This window comes from Amblyraja radiata, chromosome 20, assembly GCF_010909765.2.
Source record: "Amblyraja radiata isolate CabotCenter1 chromosome 20, sAmbRad1.1.pri, whole genome shotgun sequence".
Taxonomy (NCBI): domain Eukaryota; kingdom Metazoa; phylum Chordata; class Chondrichthyes; order Rajiformes; family Rajidae; genus Amblyraja; species Amblyraja radiata.
The window spans coordinates 38,527,786-38,552,060 of NC_045975.1; the positions used below are offsets into that span (position 1 = coordinate 38,527,786).

Sequence of the window (24,275 nt, forward strand, 5' to 3'; positions counted from 1 at the left end):
CGTGCAGGTTTGTAGGTTAAATGGCTTGGTATCAATGTAGTGTGTGTGGGATAGTGTTAATGTGTGGGGATTGCAGGTCAGTGTGGATCGGTGGGCCGAAGGGCCTGATACCGTGCTGTATCTCTAAACTAAACTAAACTAAAGATCCCTTTGTTTTGAGTGAGTTCAACTGGTATTTCTGGTTCTGCTTGGTCCATTCACTGACACGGAAAACCCACTGAGAACTCTGTGCAATCCTGATAAACCAAGGGATATTTCCTTTGCAAAATTTCAACTTACTTTTATCTTAGCCATAATGCTGGCAGGAAAAGAAAAATGAACACATGTGTCCTCCTGCCATCCTCAAGTGAGCACGTGCAATGTGTGGGATACTTAACTTGTCTGCACCTTGCCACGGATATTATAATGAAGTTTATCCCGGAAATCCTGATGGGTTCAGCGCAACTGCTGACAGGAGAGTGAAAGTTCCTGCACTTCCATTGTGATCAAGTCCCAACAGAGTCTGAGGAAATGCAGATGAAGGCCAGCTGCCTGATCTGAATGGAGGAGTTGAGGCATAGGATTAGCACTGAAATGATAACCTGGATCCTGTTTGGCACACAAGAGGCAAATTGTTTTGCTCTCTGATTTTAGAGGGAGTGACTACCTTGTGTTCTGCCTATATAAATTTCAATCTGCCGTTGCCAGCATATATAGCTCCACAGAGAGGGCTTTTCCCCATCACACCCCAAAAATTCCCTCAGCCTTTCGAAATGTTAAACTTATTTGTCACAATGACCTTATTCAGTCTGCTGCACAGTTCAGGTAAGATCTGAATTTTTAATAACTCTCCTGTGTGGTTTGGAATTCGCTAGTCAGGCTAGTGGAACTGCCGCCTCATGTCTCCGGTGAGCCGGGTTCCATCCTGATCTCTGGTGCTGGCGTGTGGAGTTGGCCCATTCTCGCTGTGACTGAGTGAGTTTCTCCTGGGGGCTCTGGTTTTCTCTGGTTAATGTAAACTATCCCCAGAACATAGGTGGAAGAGTGCAAGGTGGGGAGGTGTGGGTGCATTCTGTAATATCATCGACCCTTGTCATTTTTCCTTCCTTCCCAGTTACTTCCTCAGTTTCATTGAACCGATTCCGTTTGGATCTGATGATCTTTACCTGCTTTACCTGCCTGAGTATCTGATGGCATCTGGGACTCTATCCCAGTTCCACTGCTAACTATTTCCTTTTCTTTACCTGGCACCATGTTATCTCTAAATCTATCTTGCCAACGATAGTCATTTCCTGTCCGAGGCATCTCCAACTTGGATTGTTTTCCTTCCCGTCTGTGACATTGGCTTTTCGGAATCCTTAATTCTGCTCATTCACTTCCACCATTTCCTAGTCACATTGGAGACACAGGCTTGCTCTTATCTCTGGCTCTCTGGCTCTAAGACCACGTTTTAAATCTCTCGTTACCCTTTTCCCTGACTTTCATTCTGAAGAAGGGTCTCGTCCTGAAACGTCACCTGTTCCTTTTCTCCAGAGAAGCTGCCTGACCCGCTGAGTTACTCCAGCTTTTTGTGTCTATCTTCTGTTTAAACCAGCATCTGTAGTTCCTTCCTACACGCTTTCTTTTGTCTGCCTGACCATCAGAATAATAAGTTTGCTATCGAGTAGTGTTCTGTTGTGTGGAACACCAGAATGGCAATTTATTATGTTCTATATCGTTTATTTAATTTTATCAATCCCGCATTTTTTTTCAAATATTCAAAGAATTCAGAGGTACAGCGTGGAAACAGGACCTTCGGTCCACCACGCCCACGCTGACCATCATTCACCCCGTACACTAACACCCCGTACACTAACACCGGAGAATATGTCACAGAGAAAATGTACAAACTCCGCACAGACAGTACCCATAGACATGATCGAACCCGGGTACCGCCGCGCCACAGTGCTGCCCTGATCTGATCGACATGAAGCTAGAATCACAGGAAATATCCAGCCCAGTGTTGTACTGACACGATGGAAGAGCAGTCTTGCTAGCCCCACTTCTTCACTCCCTCTCCAATACCTTGTAATCTTTCTCTTCTCTAGTACTTATCCAGAAGCTTTGAAAGCCACAATCAAACCTTCCTCAGCCACTCTTCAGGTATGCATTATGTGTCGAAGACTTGTTGTTTCAATCTCTTCCATTTTTTGGCAATCACCTTCATTCTGGTTCTATGGCTTTCTACCAACGGGATCGGTTTCTCTCCATCTACTTTGTTAGCGGTTCATGATTTTATTTCCCAGTCAGATTCCCTTCTCTGTTCCGAGTAGAACCCCAGATGCCCCAGTAAGTCCTACATTCCAGGAATCATTTTGGGAAATGTCTTCTGCAGTATCTCTTGACATCTTTGCTAAAACGTGGGTATCAGAACTGGGCAAAAGCTCCTGTTGTGGATAATCAGTATTTTAAATCACATTGCAATGTATCAATGAACATGTAAACAATGAATGTGTGCAGCACGGTGGCACAGTTGCTGCCTTACAGCGTCAGAGACCCGGGTTCGATCCTGACGACGGGTGCTGTCTGTACACTCTTCCTGTGACCGTGTGGGTTTTCTCCGGGTGCTCCAGTTTCCTCCCACACTCTAACGATGTACAGATTTGTCGGATAATTGGGTTCAGTAAAGATTTAAATACTCCCCAGCGTGTAGGATAGTATTAATGCACAGGGTGATCATTGGTCGGCATGGACTCGGTGGGCCAAAGGGCCTGATTCCGCGCTGTATCTTTTAACTAAACGAAAACTAAATGTATTTGTCTTTTCTCCACGTGCACCCATGTTATTTTGCCATTCTATTCAGAGATTTTGTGTCTAGCCGGGCCCGTTGAGTTCCTCCACTACTTTGTGTTTTGCTCCATCCTGAGGTGGAATGTACAAACCGTCATCAGTGTGGGAGGGAGGAGTGCCTCTGGGATTATGCCCTGTAGGAGAGATGAAACGGGATGACCTGCACTTATTTGATCTTGAGGTCATCTCCGAATATTTAAAGTTCCGACAGAGCTTAACAGGGTGGATGTGAGATGATGTTTCTCCCTGTCTGCGTGCCTAGAACCAGGGATCACAGTCTCAGAAAATAGATCATCCATTTAGGACTGAAGTGAGAAGAAAGTTAGAATCAGAGCATCAGAGTTACATAACAGGCCTTCAACCCAACTGGTCCAGGCTCATAAACTGTGTTCATAATCCAGTGCCATGTGCCAGTGTTTTGTCTATGTCACTCATATTTTTTCCTTTCCTTGAACCTGTACAAATGCTTTTTAAACATTGCAATTGCTTCAGCCTTTACAGCATCTTCTGGCAACCTCTTCCACATACCTAAAATCCTCTGTGAAATAGTTCCCCTCAGCTTCCTTTTAAATCTTTCTCCTCTCCTTTAAACCTTTTTCTCTCTAGTTTTAGACACTCCTACACTGGGAAAAATACTGTGATCATTCACCTTTTCATTACCCCTCATGATTATATAAACTTTTATCAGGTCATCATTCTGCCTCCTTCACTCCATGGAAAACAGTACCAGTCTCTCCCTAATACAATCCCTCCCACTCCTGGTAACATCCTTGTGAATATTTACTGCACCATTTCCAACTTAACGATATCCTTCCCATAGTAGGGCAACGAGAAATGCACATAATTCTCCAAGTGTATTATCACCAACAACCTGTACAGTTAGTTGTAACATGACAAACCAACTCCTGTACTCAATGATAGATACAAAAAGCTGGAGTAACTCAGCGGGACAGGCAGCATCTCTGAAGAGAAGAAATGGGTGATGTTTCTGGTTGAGACCTTCTTCAGACTGAGTCAGGGGAGAGGAAAACTAGAGAAATGGATGGGTGAGGTGTGAAAATGATAGATCAAAGGAAAATGATGCTTAAGGAAATGTAGAATGGTTCATTGTTGGCTGAGCGGAAGAAGACAACGAGGCATACAAACAGTAAAATTAATCAGGAGGACAGTGAAACTAGTCAGAGAACTAGGGTGGGGGAGGGATGGAGATGGAAAGCAAGAGTTACTTGATGTTAGAGAAATAAAAATTCATACCATTGGGTTGTAAGTTGCCCAAGCGAAATATGAGGTGCTGTTCCCCCAATTTGCTTTTGGCCTCACTCTGACAGTGGAGGAAGCCCAAGACAGAAGGGTCAGTGTGGAAATGGGAGGGGAGTTAAATTGTTTGACGACCAGGAGATCACTCAGGCCTAGGTCTGTACTCAATGCCCTGACTGATGAAGGCAAGCGTATTGAATGCCTTCTTCATCATTCTATCTACCTTTGCACTTCCACCCCAGGTCTCTTGGTTCTCCAACACTTTGCAAGGCTCTACAAATTACTGTGTAAGTCCTACCTGGTTTAACTTGGCAAAGTACAACCCATACTTGTCTGCGTTAATTTCCATCGGCCATTTCTTTGCCTATTCCTTGGCCCATTTCCCAACTCAATCTAGATCCTGTTGTAATCGTAGATAATCTTCTTCGCTGTCTACTGCCCCACCAAATTTGGTGTAATTCGCAAACATACTAACCATGCCATCTGCATTCTCATCCAAATTGTTTATACAGGTGACAAACCCAGCACCAATCCCCAGTTTGTGGATGCATATTCAAGATAGAGATGGAAACATATTTGAATATACATGAAAAATCAGAGATTTAGGGTTAAAGCAGGAAACTAAGCCATTGGCTTGTCCCAACTGAATGGTGGCAGGCGCCAGGAATCAAATTGTCTTTTCCTTCCCTGTTCATCTGTCATCGTTTGTCATACAGTTGGCAAGTTGCTAGAGAGTATTCTGAGGAATAGGATATACATGCAGTTAGATGGAAAAGGGCTGATTAGGGATAGTCAACATGATTTTGTACGTGGGAGGTCATATCTCACGAATCTGATTGAATTTTTGAGGATGTGACCAAAAGGGTCGATGAAGGGCAGAGCTGTAGAAATTGTATACGTGGATTTTAGTAAGGCATTCGACAAGGTTTTGCATGGTGAACTGCTCTGGAAGGTTAGATCCCATGGGATTCAAGGAGAGGTAGCTGAATGGATAGAAAATTATCTTCATGGAAGGAAGCAGTGGATGATGGTGGAAGAATTCTTTTCGGACTGGAGGCCTGTGACTAGTGTTGTGCCTCAGAGTTCGGTGCTGGAGCCATTGCTGTTTGTCATCTATATCAATGATTTGGATGAGAATGTACATGGCATGGTTAGCAAGTTTGCAGATGACACAAAAGTGGGTGGTATTGTAGATAGTGAAGATGGTTGTCAAAAATAGCAGCAGGATCTTGACTGGTTGGGCATAGGAATGGTTGATAGAATTTAATACAGAGAAATGTGAGGTGTTGCATTTTTGGGAGCACTAACAAGGGCAGAACCTACACAGTGAATGGTGGGGCTCTGGGGAGTGTATTAGAGCAGAGGGATCTCGGATTACAGGTACATTGTTGATCGGAAGTGGCATTGCAGGTAGATAGGGTGGTCAAAAAAGCATTTGAGGTACTGTATATGGGCCAAATGCAGGTTGATGGGACTAGTGTAAATGGGGCGCGTTGGCCAGTGTGGTCAAGTTGGGCTGAAGGGCCTGTTTCCATGCTGTAAGACTATGACTCCATGACTAGTTAAAGAGTAATAAAATCATACATGAAGAAACAGGCCATTTGGCCCAACTCATCCATGCTGACGAATGCAAACCCCTCTGTATTAATCCCATCACCCAACACTTGCTGCATGGTCTTCTATGCCTAAATGATTCAAGTGTTTGTATAGACACCCAGTGACTCTGCTGCTCTCTTTTACGTCATCGGGTGGCGCCGCGAGTGGCAGCCTCGCCAGCAGTGTGTCAGTCATTTAGACTTTTTTTGTTTTTTTAGTATGTCTAAATGAATGTGTTAATGTCTCTCGGTATGTTTTTATGTGGGGGATGGTGGGGGGGGGAAAAAGGGGGGAACCGTTTCCAGTCATTTACCTCGGTGGAGATGCGACTTTCTCCTAGTCGCATCTTACAACTTGGATTGCTGCGGCCTTTCCATGAGACCGGACCAGAGCTTCAGCAGCGGGTGTAGCGCGGATTTCCATCGCAGAACCAGAAGAATGGCTTCGATCGCCGGCCTGTTGACTTTAACATCATGAAGCCGCGGGCTGCGGAGCTTCTAGCCGCGGGCATGGAGTGGACTTTACAATCCCAGAGCCAGGGATCCCTTGCTGGGGGTCACCAGAGTAGAGCTCCGACCACAGGCCTGCCTGCGGCCTTTAACATCGAGAAGCCGCGGCTCCGGCAAGAAAGTTACCGCTTCGGGCACTCCAAGCTGCGGAGTGTGTTTCATCCATCCCGACTCGGTGCTTCGATCATCCCGACGAGAGGGCCTGTACATCGGGCTGTCCGTAGCGGCGACTGCGGAGGGTCAAGGCCCCAAACACGGGTGAAATAAAGGAGGAAGACTGACTGAACTCTATTGCCTTCCATCACAGTGATCACTGTGGTGGATGTTTATGTTAAATTCTATCGTTCTTTTAATGGACTTTACAATCCCAGAGCCAGGGATCCCTTGCTGGGGGATTCCTCTGCGGTTTGCGGAGCTCCCAACGCGGGCGGCGCTGATCAACAACGCGGGGTCCTGCGACTCCGCCCGGCTCGGACTGCGGACTCGGGAGCTGCGGACTCCGACTGTGGGAGGCGGCTGATCAGGAGGTCCGGGACGCTGAGGAGGATGTTCACCGTCGGGGATTGGCGTCGGTGTTCCATCGGCCCGGCGTGAGGGCCTGAACATCGGGCCACCCGGGGCGGCGACTGCGGGTGCTCGGAAGGCCCAGACCACGGATGAACATCTGGGAAGATCGGAGGGGAGGCTGGCTGGACTATGGTGCCTTCCTCACCTTGGTGCCACTGTGTTATGTTATGTCGTGGACTTTCTGTGTTTGTGCTTTTCTTTTTTTAATTCAATTTTATTTTTAATATGTTTTATTATTTATTATTTATTTATTTTTATGATACTGCCTGTAAGGAAAATTCATTTTGTTGTCTCTAATTGAGACAATGACAATAAATTTGAATACAATACAATACAATACAATTGTGGTTTGTGTTCTTTTAATTGTAAGGCTGCATGGTAACTCAAATATCACTGTACCTTAATTGGTGCATGTGACAATAAATGTGAATTTGAATTTGAATTTTGAACCACTCTCTCCAGTAGTACATTCTAGTTTATCACCACTCTCTGGGTGAAAAAGGTCTCCCTGAGATCTCCTCTAAATCTATTCCTCCTTACCCTAAATCGGCATCAATAATACCGGTGCCGAAGAAGAGTAAGGTGACGTGACGTGCCTCAATGACTATCGACCAGTGGCACTAACGCCGGTGGTGATGAAGTGCTTTGAGAGGTTGATCATGGAGCAAATCTCGACAAAAAACTGGACCCACTGCAGTTCGCTTACTGCCACAACAAATCAGCGGTGGATGCGATCTCGCTGGTCCTCCACTCCGCTCTGGACCACTTGGACAACAAAAACTCATATGTCAGGCTGTTATTCATCGATTACAGCTCGGCATTTAACACAATCATCCCCTCCAAGCTGGTTACCAAACTCGCAGAACTGGGTCTCTGCGCATCCCTCTGCAATTGGATCCTCGACTCCCTCATCCACAGACCACAGTCTGTTCGTATTGGTGGAAGTGTGTCAGCCTCGATAACAATCAGCACGGGAGCACCTCAAGGCTGTGTGCTCAGCCCCCTGCTGTACTCACTCTATACTCATGACTGCGTAGCCGGTCACAGTGCGAACTCCATCATCAAGTTCGCTGACGACACCACTGTTGTGGGACGTATCACTGATGGGGTTGAGTCAGAGTATAGACGAGAGATCGAGCAACTGTCCATATGGTGCCAGCACAATAACCTGGCCCTCAACACCAGCAAAACCAAGGAACTGATTGTGGACTTTGGAAGGAGTAGGATGGGGACCCACAGCCCCGTTTATATCAACGGGTCGATGATTGAAAGGGTCAAGAGCTTCAAATTCCTGGGCGTGCACATCTCTGAAGATCTTTCATGGTCCGAGAACACTAATGCAATTATCAAGAAAGCTCATCAGCGCCTCTACTTCCTGAGAAGATTACGGAGAGTCGGTTTGTCAAGGAAGACTCTCTCTAACTTCTACAGGTGCACAGTAGAGAGCTTGTTGACCGGTTGCATCGTGGCTTGGTTCGGCAACTTGAGCGCCCTGGAGAGGAAAAGACTACAAAAAGTAGTAAACACTGCCCAGTCCATCATCGGCTCTGACCTTCCTTCCATCGAGGGGATTTATCGCAGTCGCTGCCTCAAAGAGGCTGGCAGTATCATCAAAGACCCACACCATCCTGGCCACACTCTCATCTCCCTGCTACCTTCAGGTAGAAGATACAGGAGCCTGAAGACTGCAACAACCAGGTTCAGGAATAGCTACTTCCCCACAGCCATCAGGCTATTAAACCTGGCTCGAACAAAACTCTGATTATTAATAATCCATTATCTGTTATTTGCACTTTATCAGTTTATTTATTCATGTGTGTATATATTTATATTATGGCATATAGACACACTGATCTGTTTTGTAGTAAATGCCTACTATGTTCTGTGTGCTGAAGCAAAGCAAAAATGTCATTGTCCTATCAGGGACACGACAATAAACTCACTTGAACTTGAACTTGACCTCTTCCTTTGTTTATCTCTGATATGGGGAAAGGCTTCCTGCACTCTACCCCATCTATGCCCCTCATAATTTTATAATCATGACCCTCTTAACCCCCTCCATTTTAGGGAGAAGAGACCCAGCCTCTCTAGTCTCTCCTCATACCTGAATTGCTCCATCCCAGGCAACATGTCGATGAATCTCCTCTACACCCTCTCCAGCACCATCACACCCTTCCTATCATGTGGTGACTAGAACTACACACTATTCTCCAAATGCCTGAGTAAAGTTTCATAAAGTTTGAGTACAACCTCCCAATGTCTCTCTCCAATGACCTGAGCAATGAAGTCCAAGATCCTACCTGCATTGTCACTTTTTAGGCTCTATGGATGTAAACACCAAAGTCTCTCTGTTCATGCATGCTCCCTAAGACTGTACCATTCATGGAGCATCAAAGCTGATTAGTGATCTCAAATGCAACAGTTCACATTTATGTGGATTAAATTCCATCCGCTATTTTTCTGCCCATTTCATCAACTACCCTTGTTCCTGCCTCTACCGCCGCTGCACTCCTACCACTGCTCGACCCTTGTTTTTTATCCTTGCCACCCCAGTCCCTGTCACTGCCCCTTCCTGTGCACCTGTCACACTCCTACCTTACTGCTGCCCTATCCTTGCCCTTACCCCTGCCACAGCTCTGCCTTTACCCCTTCCCTGCTCCTATTCCGACACCTACCCTCTACCAACACTACCACCACCCTACCTGTTCTCGATCCTTCCCCCGCTTGCAATCCCGGCCACAACTCTGCTCTTGCCCCCGATCCTACCTCTGATCTTGCCCCTGCCCCTCTCCCTGTCATTGATCCTGCCTCTGCTCGCACCCTTGGCCCTAATCCTGCCCTGGCCCTTGGTCTGTTCCCGACCCTGTACCTGCCCTTGCTCCGGCACACCTTGGTGGAAACCTGCCCTCCTGACTGGGTGACCATCATGCACAGCTTCTCCTTATCGATTCCACACACAAGATTAAAAGTTGTTCAGCTGAACACACTTCTCGGCATCTGCATACAATGGTGTCTGTCTTGTTGCTTCTTGGGCTTCTTGTGTGCGGTAGTGGAAAGATTGGTGGAAACAGGGCCGCGACCTGAACGCTCTTTCCTTAACCCCATGCGCAACTAAGGAAGGCCGACCTCATTCCCTCTCTGGATCATTACCCAACGTAAGGGACAGCGGAGGAGTATAAGAGGTGTTCTGTATTCTTATGGGCTTTCACGCTGAACTGAGTCCGTCCCTTCCCTTCATCCTGCTCTTTGTCTTCTCTTAGGGTGTTGTTTGTTTACCTACTGAAGCTCCAACCTGTCCTCCCTCTCTTCCAATAAACTCTTCAACATCAGAGTATAAGATATTCCTGTAAGAAATAGGTGCGGCCGTAAGCCATTCAGCTCCTTGACCTGCTCCACCATTCCACGTGACCCTGGCTGATCTTCTACCTCAACAGCCATTGGATTTGCAACATCTGGAGTTCTACTGACCAATCTATGTCCAGTCCCCATGGCCCTCTCCAGCAGAGAATCCCAAGGTCTCACCAACCCACTTCGATGTTTTTTCACTAAACTCATTTTTATGTGTTACTGGCAAAGCAGATGTCATTCAGTATGAAAGGGTGTAGAAGAGATTTACCAGGATGTTACCTGAACTTAGAACATACAACAGCACATCACAGGAACAGACCCTTTGGCCCACAATGTCTGTGCCGAGCATAATGCCATGATGAACTGAACTCATCTGTCTACACAAGATCCACATCCCTCCACTCCTTGCACTTCCGTCTGCCTAACTACAAACTTCTCAAACGCTACTACTCCACTATTACTCCTGGCAGCACATTCCAGGCACCCGTCCCCTCTGTTTATAAAACTTGCCCACATCCCTGTTAATCTTTGCCCCTCTCACCTTAAAGCTATGCCCTTCAGTCTTTGACATTTCCACCGTGGGAAAAAGCTGACTTTGGCCAATAATTGTTGGCTTGCTTTCTTTTTCTTTTTTCTATGGCGTGTAGAAGGCTGAAGGGTGATTTCCTTGATGTGTGATGTAAGATCATGAGCGGCTTGGATAAAGTGAATGCTCGCAGTCTTTTTCCAAGCGTAGAGGATCTTAAACCAGAGTGGATAGGCTTAGACAATAGACAATAGGTGCAGGAGTAGGCCATTCGGCCCTTAGAGGCAGCACCGCCATTCAATGTGATCCTGGCTGATCATCCACAATCAGTACCCCGTTCTTGCCTTCTCCCCATATCCCTTGACTCCGCTATCTTTAAGAGCTCTATCGAACTCTCTCTTGGAAACATCCAGAGAACAGGCCTCCACCGCCCTCAGAGGCAGAGAATTCCACAGACTCACAACTCTCTGTGTGAAAAAGTGTTTCCTCATCTCCGTTCTAAATGGATTACCCCTTATTCTTAAACTGTAGCCCCTGGTTCTGGACTCCCCCTACATTGGGAACATGTTTCCTTCCTCTAACGTGTCCAAACCCTTAATAATCTTATATGTTTCAATAAGATCCTCTCTCATTCATCCAAATTCCAGAGTATATAAGCCTAACCGCTCCATTCTATCAACATATGACAGTCCCGCCATCCTGGGAATTAACCTTGACTTCACTCCCATCAATAGCAATAAGGAGAGAAATTTAAAACAAACCTCAGTGGCAACTTTTTCAGAAGGTAGGCCATAACTGGAATAAGCTGCTAGAGAAACTATAGAAGTGGATATAATTACAACTTTCAAAAGACATTTGACAGATGAATAGGAAAGATTTGGCGAGATATGGGTCAAATGCAGGGAAATGGGTTTAGCCTAGAATGACGATGGTTGGCTTGAGCAAGGTGTGCCAGTGTCTGCTTCTGCGCATAATGGCTCTATGACTATGAGAGGTCTTGTCCACCCTTAACTGCCCTGAGGGAAGTACAAGTAAGCCATCTTTTTTAATTGCTGCCAACCTTCTGGTGAAAATGCTTCTCAATGCTTTTAAGGATGGAATTCTAGGACTTAATCTCAGAACCAATAAAGTGCGACAATTCATTTACAAGTAAGAGTGGTGTGTGATGTGGAGGGGAACCTGCACGTGGTGGTGTCTCCCTGTGCCTGATGCCCTGGTCTTCCTTTGTGGGCGAGGTGGTGGGTTTGGGAGGTGCTGTGGGTGGTAACTGCAATGTATTTTGTAGATGGTCCACAGGACAGCCAATAATTGAGGGAGGGAGGGACTGCTTAGAATGGTGGATGGGCACCAATCCAGCAGACTGCTTTGTCCTGGATGGCGTCAGCCTTCCTGAAAAGTTGTCGGCACAGATAGACCTGGAGTACAGCCTTCAGTACTATGGCTCTGCTGTTGTCTGGCCCCAGATCATTTTCTGTATCCAGTGGTGCTTCTAGCCGGCAGCATGTGAGACTTCATGAGAAAGGGCAGCATCACCCTAATCTGCAAGCAGAAGGGGGAGATGAATGATATAAGGAATTGGAGACCCATCACATTGTTGAATGTTGATTACAAGATCCTGTCTAAGGCCATCGCCAACCGGGTCAAGTTGGCTCTGGGACGGGTTATCCACAGGACATACGGGTGGATACCTGCTTAGTCAGCTTGGACCAGGAGAGGGCCTTCGACAGGATATCGCACACGTACATGAGGGACGTGCTCTCCAAAATGGGCTTTGGGGTGGGAATCAGAAATTGGATCCAACTGCTCTACACCGATATCTGTAGTGCAGTCCAAATCAATGGGTGGGAATCAGATAGCTTCCCCGTCAGGTCTGGAGTCAGGCAGGGTTGCCATCTCTCACCTGTTTTGTTCGTCTGCTGTATTGAACCTTTTGCCCAGTCCATCAGGAAGGATGCGAGCATAAGAGGAGTGACATTGCCAGCCAGTGGGGGCACTCAGATCAAAACCTCCCTGTACATGGATGATGTCGCCATCTTCTGATTGGATCCAGAGTCGGTCCGCAGATTGATTAGCATCTACCCTGGTTCGGGGGGGCTGAGGTGTGTGACAAGAATTGGCTGGAGCGGATAGCCAAGGTGGGGAAGAAACTGGAGCTGTGGAAGCAACACTCTCTATAACAGGGAAAAATTTGGTCATTAGGTGTGAGATTCTCTCGGGGTTGCTGTACTTGGCGCAGGTGTGGCCTGTCTCTCCCTCCTATGCCACAGGGATGACCCGGGCCGTCTTCCAGTTCATCTGGGGGTCGAGGATGGACCGGGTGCAACGGGCCACAATGCACAAGTCATCAGACAATTGCCGCACCAACTGTCGTTCGTGGAAAGGTTCTTCCGGACAAACACCTTTGACCACAAGTATTTCGGGCAGTGGTCAGGCACTGCAGGGAAATTACTCCATGGATCCGGTAGCGTGGTTCCCAGAGCAGGCTGCCCAGCTTGTCGGGCAAAATGCCTCATCGCCAGAACTCACCAACAAGCACCAAGACCTGGCTTGGCTGGTGGTGAGGGAAGCCCTCCCAGTCAGATCCTTCCTGCACCGTCGAAACCTCACTACTAGCGCACGCTCTTTGGTCTGCCCGAGCGTTGTTCTCCACCCAGCGGAGCGAGATGTCCGTCGGGGAATGTTGCCGACTGGCCCGCTGCAGACTGCAGGAGTACGTGCTGAGGGACGCACTGAAGCTCGGTGCAGCCAATGCCAAGGCTCGGTGTAGGAGGACCACAGTCTAGGGTCCTTCCTCTGCTGGACATGGGGGGGCAGGGTGTGGTGGAGACGCCCCTCAAAATAAGGGAAGGGATTCCACGCCAGTGGGCCACATGAGTGGCAAGGGTGGGGGGATAAATTTGTGATTTGGGGAAACTATTATATGTATGCATAGCCTCCGAGAATGTCAGATGGAGTTTTGTAAGGATCATGTATTGTATATATTTATTTCTCGAATAAAGTCTATTTTGAAATTTTAAAAAAATTCGGTGGTGCAGGATGCTGGTTTACACCAAAGATAGACACAAATTGCTGGAGTAAGCGGGACAGGCAGTGTCCCTGGAGAGAAGGAATGGGTGATGTTTCGGGTCGAAACGTCACCCATTCCTTCTCTCCAGAGATGCTGCCTATCCCGCTGTATTATTCCAGCATTTAGTGTCTATCTTCTGTATCCAGTGGTGTTTAGCAGTGGAGTGAATCACAATAACTGGAGGTGATGACGGGGATTGTGGGAAGCTGACATATGTAGAGTCATGCAGTCCTTAACCGAGGCAACAGGTGCTTCGGCCCAACTTGCCGATGCCGGCCAACATGCCTCATCTACACACCAAGTCTGCATTTTGGATAGAATGGAGACATTTCCGTCTGTTGCATCAGAGTGGATGACATCGTATTTATCCACATTAGCACTTCTACCCACTCGCTTCGTGTGTTTATATCCTTTTGCAGTCTCATTATGCTCTCCTCCTTGCTTACAATCCCACCTGGTTTGGTTTCATCAGTTAACTTGCAAATATGACATTTAATCTCCTCGGTCAAACCATTAATCTAGATGGTAAACAGTTGAGGCCAAGCACTGAACCCTGCAGTATTCCTTATGACCTGACAACCTGAGAGAGGTCCAATTATTACTCTTAGCTTTCTCTCTGTTAACCATTTCTTGATACCCTGCTATATAACCCCCTCATTCTGCCCATGTCAAAACCTTACCGATAAGATAAGTACATCACATCCACTTGTTCCTCCCTATCTTTTCTACTAATCAGATTACTCCAGTACATTATCAAATGTGATTTCCATTTCACGAATCCATTCTGACCCTGCAGTCATATTACTTTTTTCTATATTGCATTGCAGATTCTACATGTTCATTAGAGATTTGGGCATTTTGCCTTCTAGCAATGTTGGATAGGCTGACAATTCCCTATGTTTTTTCCCCTTGTACCACAAATATGGGGACATATTCACTCCCTATCATCAGGAGCCTTGTCTAATGCCTTACCTCAGTCCAAGTTCTTTAAGTCAATTACCGTTGTTGCCTTTTAAAAAAAACTGTTGTTTGTAAGACATGACCTTCTCTGCACAAACCCATGCTGACTGACCCTACTTATACAAACACCTTCCAAATGTGAGTAACTCCTAGCCCTAAGGATCCTCTCCAACAACTTCCTACCACTTATAGGAGGCTCATGGGACTATAATTTCCTGGATTACCCTTATAACCCTTAAACAAGGGCTCAGCATTGGCCACCCATCGGTTCTCCGGAACCTGGCCTGTGGCACGAGAAGTTACAATGATCTTTACTAGGCCCCTGCAATTGCCTCTCTTCCCTCTTTCAATAATCTCTGGTAGATCCCATCAGGTCCTGGGGACATATTCATCCTAATGGTTTTCAAGAGACAAAACATGACTTCCTTCTTGATCTCGCAATGCCTTAGCACATTTGTATTCCCCACACTGATCTTATTATCGTCCACCTCCTTGTCCTTGGTTAATTCAGAAGGAAAGTATTCAGTTAATAGATCTATATTGTCTGACTTTAGACTTTAGAGATACAGCGCAGAAACAGGCCCTTAGGCCCACCAAGTCTACGCCAACCAGTGATCACCGCGTACACTTGCACTATCCTACACACCAGGGACAATTTACAATTTTGCCAAAGCCAATTAACCTATAAACTGTGATATCTTATGCTCAGACATAAAACACACAAGTTGACACACTGATGACCAGATATCGACTGCACTGTGTTCTGTGGTTTATTCAATATCATTAACAATCCTCCGACACAAAGGTGCCGCTATTACAACTCCTCCCACCTTAATGAAAAAGTTGTCGCCTTGTTGACATTTAAAAAAATATATCATACAAGTGTATGGCTTATACCAACAAACAGCATATAATTCAAACTATGTCAGCATGAAGGCAATTTCACCTGCTAATATGTGTAATGGTTTGTTTCATACCTTCTTAAAATAAAATCACATCCCAAATTGGTATGTTATCTAACGGTAGCACAAGTGTAATAATCATAACTCACTACCCATGAGATATCATGTTCTTCATGTTACCAGAATGTAACAAAACGGTATGAATTTATTACAATCTTGTCTGATAGTTTACTTGTATATAACCTGAATATAATGAGGGCATCATGCATATATGTTGCATATACAATGCTATGTGCATTTCACAAATTAAACGTAACCACTGGGCTTTTCCTTCTTACTGAATATCTTCCCTGACCAAAAGTTTCTGACTGTATAGAACCACATGGACTCATTTTTGATCGAGTCAAGCCTTCCTTTTGACCTACATTCATAGATTCCAGTCCATCAGTCAGTTTTGTTTCACTGTTAACCACACTTGAATCTCCATTTGCATGCTGATTCAAACTCTCACTATCTTGTGTACCTTCTTGCACCATTCTTGGTTCATCCGTTGGTACCTGTACTTGAGTGGTAACCAAATTATCTGACTCGTCTAATTGATCTGGTTGCAAACCTGTCTGTGCTTGCATTGGCATAACATGGTCAATGTGTACTTTTCCTACCTTCCCACTTCCAATCATATTGACTAAGTATGTCCGTGGTCCGCACTTTCTCACTGCTCTTCCAGGTAACCACCACCCACTTGTGTTGATGGTTTTTCACCTTCTGATTCAACTCAGCACTTCTTTCCTGTCATGATTTGCTTTTTGATTCTCCTGTTTCTCTTCTACTGTTTGAGCCAAGTTTGGTTTCAACAGTGAAAAACTTGTTCTTGGTTTTCTCTTCAAGAACAGTTCAGCATTTGACCAGTAGTGGTGTGAGGTGTGTTCCGATATGTAATCAGAAAGTTAGCCAGTTTGTGAGACAGAGACAACTGTCTTTTCTTTGGATTTGGATCCATCAGTTGTTTGAATAATGCATGCTTCACAATTTGCACTGTGCATTCTGCTGCTCCATTTGAAGCGGGATGGTATGGAGCGACTCTCGTGTGTTTTACACCATTCCCTTTCATGAATTGTGCAAACTCTTGTGAACAGAATTGAGATCCGTTATCAGACAAAATTTCCTCTGGAAATCCATAGGACACAAACAATCCTCGCAAAATGTCTATCGTTCATCGGAAACACTTCAAACCACTTGGAGTGACTATCAATTACAATGGACAATTGTTGACCATCTAACTCTGCAAAGTCAAAGTGTAATCTTTGCCACACTCTAGCCGGCCATTTCCATGGCTGTAGCGGTACTGTTGGTGGATTCTTTCCAACTGCTTGACATGTGCAACACTCTTTCACCGTTTGTACTATGTCCTTATCTAGATCAGGCCACCATAGATAGCTTCTAGTTGGACTCTTTGTAAGACACATTCCCAAATGCTGATCATGAAGATCTCCTAGCAATTTTACTCTGTGTTTTTCAGGGATTACAACTCTCACTCCCCACATGACACACCCTTGGTCTACTGAGAGTTCATTCCTATGTACAAAGAATGGTTTCAGTTCTACCTCTGAATCCAGCAATTTGTTTAGCCATCCTTGTAACATATTCCTGCACTCTTGACAAAAGTCTGTCAGTGCGAGTCGCCTTCTGAATGTCCCCTGAAGTGATAGGTAACTCATCTACATGAGTGAAACAAAACACGTCCTCTCTGTTTGGGGTAACCTCCGTTTCCAAAGGTAATCTAGACATGGCATCAGCATTGCTGTGCTCTGCTGACTTACGATACTGAATTTCATACTGGTATGCAGAAAATATCAATGCCCATCTTTGCATTCTGGCTGCTGTCAGAGTTGGAACGTGTGCTTTTAGATTTAGGATCACTGTCAATGGCTTGTGATCTGTCTCGATTACAAACCTTCTACCATACAAGTATTTGTGAAACCACCTAACGCCAAAAATCAATGCAAGTGCCTCTCGCTGTATTTGCGCATAATTTCTCTCACTGGCACTGAGTGTTCTAGATGCAAATGCTATTGGCCTCTCCTCTCCTTTTTCTAGAGATCACAGCACCAACACCGTATGGTGAAGCATCACATGCTAACTTCACTGGCTTATTGACATCGTAATGAACAAACATTGTACTCTCTGCCAACTGAGCTTTACATGACTTGAAAGCTTGGTCACATTCACGTGTCCACTTCCATGGTACATCTTTTCTCAAGAGCTCGTTCAAGGAATGTAAACAGGTGGTCAGATTTGGCACGAACTTCCCATAATAGTTCACTAATCCTAAAAAGGATCAGAGCCCAGAGATGTTTTCAGGAATGGGTGCATTCTTGATCGCATCAACTTTACACTTGGTGGAGTGTAGACCATCCTTGTCTACCTTATGACCCAAGTACTCTAACGAGTTCTGAAAGAACTCACACTTCTGTGCCTTCACTCTTACACTGTGTATTTCAAGGCGTTTGCGTAGCAATGTTACAAAATTTTGAGATTTTAAAAATCAAGTCTATAATTTATCCCATCAGATAAAGCATAAAAAGAAGTTTAATTTGACACCTAATTCACTTTCATATCTTCAGTATTAAAAAAGTTATGGCCATTTCCATACTCGGAAATTAGCATCTTGTTCCCTATTGCTTTTCCATTGACTGAACACAAAAGCTGTGATCGAGGACAGTCAAAAGCCTATAACTTTCTTAAAAATTAAGAGAACTGAAATAAATTTTCAGTTATTATAGATTGATGTATTCTGAAACAAATATGAAACAATCTTACTTAGATGACTTGAAATTAAAGCATATAATTAGTTAGTTACCTAATTGTAGCTAATTACAAAATTCAATTACTAGATCTAAACATCTATCAATTTCTTAAGAATAGATTAACATTTTTAAATAGCCTAAGTGTCCAAATAACATTCACACAAGAATTCACAATATAACATAATTTTTAAATCTCATTGTCATGGATTTATAGGCCAAATGGAAGGAGTTTAATGTTTAATACCTGCAAATTAATGGCCATTTAAATCAACTTGCGAGTGGGTTTTTCTGGAACGCGATCATTTGGAACATTGCGGTTTGCGGTGATTTAGACCCCCATATCGGCATGAAAAATACTGCCAGTTCGTATGGGGACTAAATCACCGTTTCACAACTTAAAATGTGAACTAAAGGCATCTTAAGAAACACTTTTATACATAAAAATAAACGGCTTTCCTTTACCTGTCACCTACGTGAAATCCGTCCCCGTTGTCGGCATTGATGGCTTTAGAAGCTGATTTTAAAATGACTCCAGCGCTGAACTTGTCGAGCGATTTAAAAAAAAAAGACACAGAACGGCCGTCAGAACGATTCTTCAGCAAAAGCTTGCACTCCGACAAAATATAATCCAGGAGAACGGTAGCAAGACTACTGCAAAGGTAGGAGAAAAACGCGTTTTAACCCCACCCCCCCCCCCCTCAAACGCACCAAAATCGCGCACATGGCCAGTGGCAGAACTGCAGCGCTGCTGAAGGTAAGTATTGTAACATACCTAGTTTGAGTACCACTTGCGATCATTCATCATGTGTCTGCCTGTCAGGGGCTGAGATGAGGATGTCATCCAAGTAACACACCACACCTTCAATTCCCTCTAGAATTTGTGTCATCACCCCATGAAAAATCCTTGGGGCTGATGATATGCCAAATGGGAGCCTATTGAACTGTAACAATCCCAAATGCATGTTGATAGTCAGCTTGGATTTAGATTCGTCATCTACACCTAACTGCTAGTCGGCATTTGTCAAGTCCATTTTTGTGAAGACTTGGCTGTCTGTGAGGTTCCTAAACAAATCCTCTGCCGTTGGTAGGTATGCTACCTACAAGTACCTGGTTTACAGTTACCTTATAATCCCCACAAAGTCTAACACTACCATCAGGTTTAGGTACAACTACAATGGGTGTTGCCCATTCACTACTTTCTACCTTACTGATAATATTCTCAGCCTCATGTCTTTTCAGTTCTTTCTCAACCTTGTCCATAAGTGCATACGGCATGGCCCGGGGTTTGAAATGCACTGGTGTCGCATCCTGCTTCATGCGTACTTTCGCCTTGTACCCCTTGATTGGCCCTCCCTGGTCGCTGAACACCTTCATATATCTCGTTCCAGTTGAGCTTCAAGATCTGCAGCCAATTCCTACCTAGCAAAGCAGGCTTATCTCTAAATCCCATCCATTATTATTACAACTACGAGAGGGAACTCCGCCTGTTGCTCTTATACCTAACTGGTACATGTACGCTTCCTAACACTGGAATCTTCTCTCCAGAGTAACCACGTAGCTCGATTTGCTTCGCTTCCAAAGGAATTTGACTCAGCTTCTCCTGACACACAGATTCTGGAATCACGCTCACAGATGCTCCTGTGTCGAATTCCATGCTAACATGAGCTTCATTCAGCTGGACTTGCACGGACACATTATTTGTCTTCCGGTTCGCTAGCTCATTGCTGCAGATGGTGTACATGTCGAGAGGCTCTTCCTCCACCTGGAATTGATCCACAGAATGCAGCGACTGAAGATGCTTACTTGTTGTTGAACCTTTGCTCTGCTCAGCCTTGCGACAAGCCTTCGCTAGATGTCCCATCTTGTGACACGAGTAACGGACAAGACTGTGCTAGATGTGAGCCCAAACAGCGATAGCATGACTTTGTAGTAGTCTTGCTACCGTTCCCTGGATGACGATTCTCTGACGTCTTTGTCGACTTAGGCATCTTTGGTTTGCTGGACTGCAGTTTGTTCAACTCTTCTGCTGGTTGTCTAGAAGTTGTCCTGACTTCTCTAGAACCCCTCTCTGCCATATCCATTGATGGAGCAGTTTTACAAGCTGTTTCAAATGTCAGGTCACACACAGTCATCAGCTTACTGTGGATCAGCTTACTGTGGATCCGCTCACTCCTCAGTCCACACACAAAACAGCCTCTTAACGCCCGATCTTGGAAACTTCCAAAATTACAATGAATTGATAACCTCTTGAGTGCCACAATAAAATGACTAACGTCCTTCTCTGGGAGTAGGTATCTCGTTCCAAATTGATAGCTTTCAGCTATTTCTTAGGGCTTAGGGTCATAATGTTCTGATAACTTCTTAAGAAAATCCTTCAACGATGTGTCCTTAGGTTTGGCTGGAGTTAACAAATTCTTTACCGTTTCATAAACATCGGGACCCATTTCAGTGAGGAAAATTGCTCTTTTCCTAGCTTGAGTTGCTTCATTAAAGCGTCTTGGTTCCACATCAGAAGCTTCTACTTCAGTAATGTAATTTACGCACTGAACGTTTCCTGACTTTGCTGGAACTCACCCAATCATCCGATGTACCCGCTGGGCACTGCCATCTTGGATTTCTAACAGTCTCACTGCACGTGCTTCATGAACCCAAACTTTGTGATCAAAATTTCAGCTTTCCATGACCCCGAAAGTTATACAACACTTCTCCGTGCATCTGTAGAATTCCTGATCTACATGAACAAATAAAGCTGGGGAATCCGCGAAACCATCCTCTTCCCATTTTTGATATCTTATGCTCAGACATAAAACACGAGTTGACATGCCGGTGACCGGATATCGACTGCACAGTGTACACAAACCTGGATTTTTCTTTAACGTGGGAGGAAACCGGAGCACCTGGTGAAAACCCACGTGATCATAGGGAGAATGTACAAACTCCTTACAGGCAGCACCCACAGTCAGGATCGAACCCGGTCTCTGGCGCTGTAAGTCAGTAACTTTACCACTTCGCCACTGAGCGGCCCAAACCATAAATTCCCTCCTTTATCATTGACCTACCCTCGACCTTCTGACTTTCTACCTTCTCTCCAGTTACCCTACATGGTTATGTAGTGTTGGGATTTTCTTTGATCTGTCTTGCCAAATACACTGCAATCTCCCTTCTGGCCCTTCTAATTCTTTGCTTGGGTTCTTTCCTGCTTTCTCTATGATGCTGAAATGCCCTATTTAATCTGTTGGTCCTTCCCCTGATAGCTAATTCCCTCTCAAGAAAGTATATGGTATGCTTGCCTACATTGGCCAGGACATTGAGCATAAGAGTCAGGAGGTCATATTGCAGCCTCGTAGGATCTTGGTTAGGTCTCATTGAAATGTTGTGTCGCCCCAATACAGGAAGGATGTGGAGGCTTTGGAGTGGGTGCAGGTGAGGTTTACCAGAATGCTACTGCGATTACAGGGAATTAGCTATAAGGAGTTGTCCAGACCTGGATTGATTTCTCTAGTATTTTAGAGGTTGCGGAGAGACAAAATTATGAGAGGCATAGTTCGGGTAGACAGTCAGAACCTTTATTTCCAGAATTGAAATGTCAATGTCTAGAGAATGAGAGGGGCAAAGATTAAAGGTGATGTGTGGGGCAAGTTTTTTCCATAGAGAGTAGTCAGTGCCTGAAATGCACTGCCAAGGGTGGTGGTGGAGGTAGATACATTTAAGATGTATATGCAGGGAATGGAGGGATATGGAGCACATGCAGGCAAAGGAGATTAGTTTAACATGGCATCATGTTCAGCACGGAAATTGTGGGCTGAAGGGCCTGTTCCTGTGCTATGTTCTATATATAAGTCACAACAAAGTGAAAATCCCCAAATACATATCTGACAGATTGTGGTGCATTGCTTCCACAATCCTGCTTAAAACCCAAAAGGTCAGAAGGATCGTGAGGCACCGCTTTCACGGTCCGTATTCATACCGAAAATCAACATCAAGCGAGCTTTTGACCTTCTGCTCCACATTGCACCAATTGCAATGTCCCACCCTCTCTGCTCATCAGTGTATTAAAGTAGATGAACTTCTTTGTATTAGTAATCCAAATCTGTATTGTTTGCAGGGGGAAAGCTTCCAGACTACAAGGAAATGAAAGAAGAATTCCCGCATATTTTTTATTGTGAGTACTTCAACATTTCTTAAACTTCTACCTTCAAATTAGCAGCTAATGCTCAAATGAACCTTTAATTCGCGTTCAGATAAGTTATTCCTCTCAGGGCTTTCTGGTAGGTTTTCATTCCTCAAGCCAATGCATGAAAAAACTTCCTCAACTTATATCAGTATTTTATTTTGGGGGGGGGGGGAATTGTTTTGTTAATAATACTTTTTAGTAAACTTTCAATTATCAGTTATTTCTTGTTTTTATATTGTTCATTATTTGCATTATTTGTAGTAGTTTTTAAATGTTGCTGAATGCCAAACGCATTGCTGAAATCTGCTGAAATCAATTGCAGAATTCCTTCGAACTCAAATCTTGGCCAACTTGGGGATATTTCATGTCATTCCTTCATCCAAATCATTGCTATATCTTGTGAAGAGACAGATCCCAGCACTGATCCAACTGGGATATCTCACTCTCCACTGCCTGCTACTTGGTGTTGACGACCAGTTGTTTATCCACACCAGCACCTCCTCCCCAGTCTCATATGTTTTAATCTTTCGCACTTAGATGGGACCTTATCAAAAACGTTCTGGAGTTATCAGTACACAACATGCGCTGCTTCTCCTTTATCTTGCGCTGCTTCTCCTTTATCTATTCAGCAAGTTTCACCCTCAAGATGTTCGAAGAGATTTGTCAAGCATGGTTTCTTGAATCAATGTAGACTTAGTCCAATCCTGTAGGAAGGAACTGCAGATGCTGGTTTAAACCAAAGATAGACACAAAAAGCTGGTGTAATTCAGCGGCTCAGACAGCATCTCGGGAGAAAAGGAATAGGTGACATCTTGGTTTGGATGTCACCTATTAATTTTCTCCAGAAATGCTGTCTGACTCGCTGAGTTACTCCAGCCTTTTGTGTCTATCTTAGTCCACTCCTGTCCTTCTAAACAAAGTCTCTATTCTTTTGTTAATAATAGACTCTAACTTTTCCCACCACTGGCGTCAGGAGAACCGGCCTATAAATCTCTATTTCCTCCTTTGCCAAGCAATGCAGTTACATTTGCTACCCTCCAAACAATTGAAAACATTCCAGGATGTAACAATAATTTTCAGCAATGCTTTTGTCCTTTCCAGGGCCATTAAGTAGTTTGGGATGTAAATTGAAGATAGACACAAAATGCTGGAGTAACTCAGCGGGACAGGCAGCATCTCTGGATAGGTGACGTTTCGGGTCGGGACCCTTCTTCAGTCTGAAGTGATCTCTCCAAGAACATTGTAATTGTACTCCTCTCCTAACACTTCCTCTGGCAGCTGGTTTGATCATTCTTTATATAAAATGCTTGACCCTCAGGTCCCATTTAGAGCCTTTCCCTGTCAACTTAAAACAATACCCTTTAGTTTGAGACTCCTTTATACCAGAGGAAAAGACTGTGGCCATTCACCTTATCTATTTCCCTCACGATTTAATAAACTTCGTTAGCGCCCTACAATCCAGGAGAAAAAAAACTTGGCACATCCAGCCTCTCCTTATAACCCAAGCACTCGTGACCTGGTAGCAGCCGCATGAAATTTTCTTGCACCCTTTTCAGTGCAAAGGATGTAGGGTGGAACTGCAGATGCTGGTTTACACTGAAGATGGACACAAAAAGCAGGTGTAACTCAACGGGACTGGCAGCATCTCTGGATAGAAGGAATGGGAGACGTTTCGGGTCCAGAGATGCTGCCTGTCATGGTGGGTTACTCCAGCTTTTTGTATCTTTTAAAGGAAGGCAAGGTCAGGGAAGCTT

At 44.8% G+C, this 24,275-nt stretch overlaps 1 long non-coding RNA gene across 18 annotated transcripts; it reads right to left on the bottom strand.

The window, feature by feature from the left end:
- Nucleotides 1-643: 643 nt before the first annotated feature.
- On the bottom strand, nucleotides 644-22,353 carry LOC116984325. Of its 18 annotated transcripts, none has more exons than XR_004414972.1 (3): nucleotides 22,248-22,353; nucleotides 870-875; nucleotides 644-654 (listed from the first exon to the last, which is right to left on the bottom strand). It is a non-coding gene; the product is annotated as an uncharacterized LOC116984325 (long non-coding RNA). The 18 variants fall into 18 exon arrangements; XR_004414978.1 differs by lacking the exon at nucleotides 870-875 and adding an exon at nucleotides 6,449-6,451; XR_004414971.1 differs by lacking the exon at nucleotides 870-875 and adding an exon at nucleotides 6,453-6,458.
- Between the last annotated feature and the right edge of the window lie 1,922 nt (nucleotides 22,354-24,275).